General features: G+C 41.3%; 1 pseudogene; it reads left to right on the top strand.

Moving 5' to 3' along the window:
- The first annotated feature begins 1,072 nt into the window (after nucleotides 1–1,072).
- Nucleotides 1,073–2,157, top strand: LOC112934209 (septin-2 pseudogene; annotated as a pseudogene).
- Nucleotides 2,158–2,539: the final 382 nt, after the last annotated feature.

Genomic DNA, 2,539 nt, shown 5'->3' with positions numbered 1-2,539 from the left:
TTTATTATTTATTTATTTATTTTTTATTTAACTTCAGAATTGTATGTCCTTTAATCAGTCCTTTGAGTATGTAATCAAGAAGGAGTCTTCAGAGTTTGTTATTTTTAAAAATATTTGTAGGAAGCTTCTCAAATCTGTTCTAGTGGCTTTGGGCATTAGTACCAGTAAACAAAAAAATATTAACAGTTTTATGCTCTTAGTATTTGGATTCTTGTTGCTTTCAATATTTCATTTATATTTTGGAGGTCTAGCACATCCATGCTCTGTTCACTTACTATCAACAAAAGAAAACTGGTTTAGATACCTCACAATGGGTAATATTTTATCTAAGTTTTCTAATTTTTAAAAGAATTAAAAACTATACTGTAAACAGCACTTGGAATTGAGATTGCTAAGAAATAGCAAAATATGGTTTGGATAATTTCTTCTTTATATAAAATAGATGTTTTATACAAATGTACAGAAATGCTCTCTCTAGAGATACAGATATAGATACATAGAGAGAAGAGCTTAGGAGAGGCCAGAGAGGCCACGGATTGTTCTAGACACAGCAGTGAACAGAACAGATTCAAATCTCTACCCTGAAGGAATTAAATTCCAGTGGAGGAGGAGGCAAACGATAGCAACAAAATGGGCATTACGAAGTGGTAAGCAAGAAAGTGAAACATTTATCTGGTTCTATTGTTTACTTGCTGGATGACATTGGTCAAGGAACCCTTCTCTCTCTCAGGGTCACTTCCTGTATTAAAAATGAGCCTAAAGCTTACTACAAGTGGATGTCATTAAAAGCAAGTGAGGTAATAAATATAAAGTGCTTATTTTCATATACAGTCACATCTAGATTAAATGTGCAATAATAATTTTAATTATCAATACCTAAAAAATTCTATTTAATTGGGGAGGTAACATATAAGCAAAACATTGATTGATAGCTAGATAGAATGTTCGAGGAGAAGAAGCAGTAAAGAGGTTATTTCAATTAGATGGATTCATGGGTATTGTGGCTTTTCAACTGAATTTTACTGGTCGGGCACTGGGCGGTCCACTGCGTGGTAGTCGGCGCCTGCTTCTCCGCCCGTCGGCGATTGAGAAATCTTCACTGAAGATGTCTAAGCAACAACCAACTCAGTTTATAAATCCAGAAACTCCTGGCTATGTCGGATCTGCGAATCTTCCCAATCAAGTTCACCAAAAATCAGTGAAAAAAGGTTTTGAGTTCACACTAACGGTGGTCGGTGAATCGGGTCTAGGAAAATCAAGTCTCATAAACAGCCTATTCCTGACTGATCTCTACCCAGAAAGAATCACACCTGGAGCCGCAGAGAAAATTGAAAGAACCGTCCAGATTGAGGCTTCGACCGTGGACATCGAGGAGCGGTGGACTGTTTGAGTCCCATCAACTGCAGGGACTGTTTCAAGACCATCATCTACATCCACGAGCAGTTTGAACGGTACCTGCATGACGAGAGTGGTTTGAACCGGGGCACATCATCGGTAACACGGTGCACTGCTGCTTTTACTTCATCTCGCCCTTTGGACATGGACGTAAGCCCTCAGACGTCGCATTCATGAAAGCAATACCCAATAAGGAGAACATCGTGCCCGTCATTATTGCCAAAGCTGACACCCTCACCCTGAAGGAGCGGGAGCGCTTGAAGAAAAGAATTCTGGATGAAACTGAAGAACATGACATCAAAATCTACCACTCACCTGATGCAGAATCAGATGAAGGTGAGGACTTTAAAGCGCAGACCAGACTTCTCAAGGCCAGTACCCCGTTCTCTGGGGTTGGATCCAATCAGCTGATTGCAGCCAAGGGCAAGAAGGTCAGAGGCCGCCTGTACCGTGGGGTGTTTGGAGGTGGAGAACCTGGCGCACAACGACTTCCTGAAGCTGCGGACAATGCTCATCACCCACATGCAGAATCTCCAGGAGGTGACCCAGGACCTTCACTATGAAAACTTCCATTCTGAGAGGCTCAAAAGAGGCGGCAGAAAAGTAGAAAATGAGGCCATGAATAAAGCCCAGATCCTGCTGGAGAAGGAAGCAGAGCTCCGCCGCATGCAGGAGATGATGGCAAGGATGCAGGCTCAGATGCAGGGTGGGGATGCTGACCGTGGGGTCCACGGGCACCACGTGTAAGATAACGAAGACACTTAGCAAGATACAGAAGATACAGAGAACATCCCGCATGAGTACCACGACTGCGTGTTTCCCAGAGATCATTGGAGGGCGGGGGGTGCCCATCCACATTTTACAGTACCTGTGCCTGAGAATTTAATTTTTTTTAAACTTTCGATGTGTTTTGTATGAAGTACTTTTAACATTTCTATTTCATTGCTTTGTTATGCTTTATATTTTGTGAGGTGAACCTTCCATTTTCATTTTTCTTCCACCTTAACTAACCACTGGTGTTGGAACTGATTTCCAGGATCAGTCAGTATGTATAATTAACATTGAATTTCTTTGATTTGGTTGGCCTAACTGAATAATTGTCGAGGAGCACTCTTGATTTCATTTCTAGAACAGTCAGATTTAG

Source organism: Vulpes vulpes, chromosome 4 (genome assembly GCF_048418805.1).
Source record: "Vulpes vulpes isolate BD-2025 chromosome 4, VulVul3, whole genome shotgun sequence".
Lineage (NCBI taxonomy): Eukaryota > Metazoa > Chordata > Mammalia > Carnivora > Canidae > Vulpes > Vulpes vulpes.
Note: the sequence above shows the minus strand (reverse complement) of the source record. Positions and strands in the feature narration are given on the sequence as shown.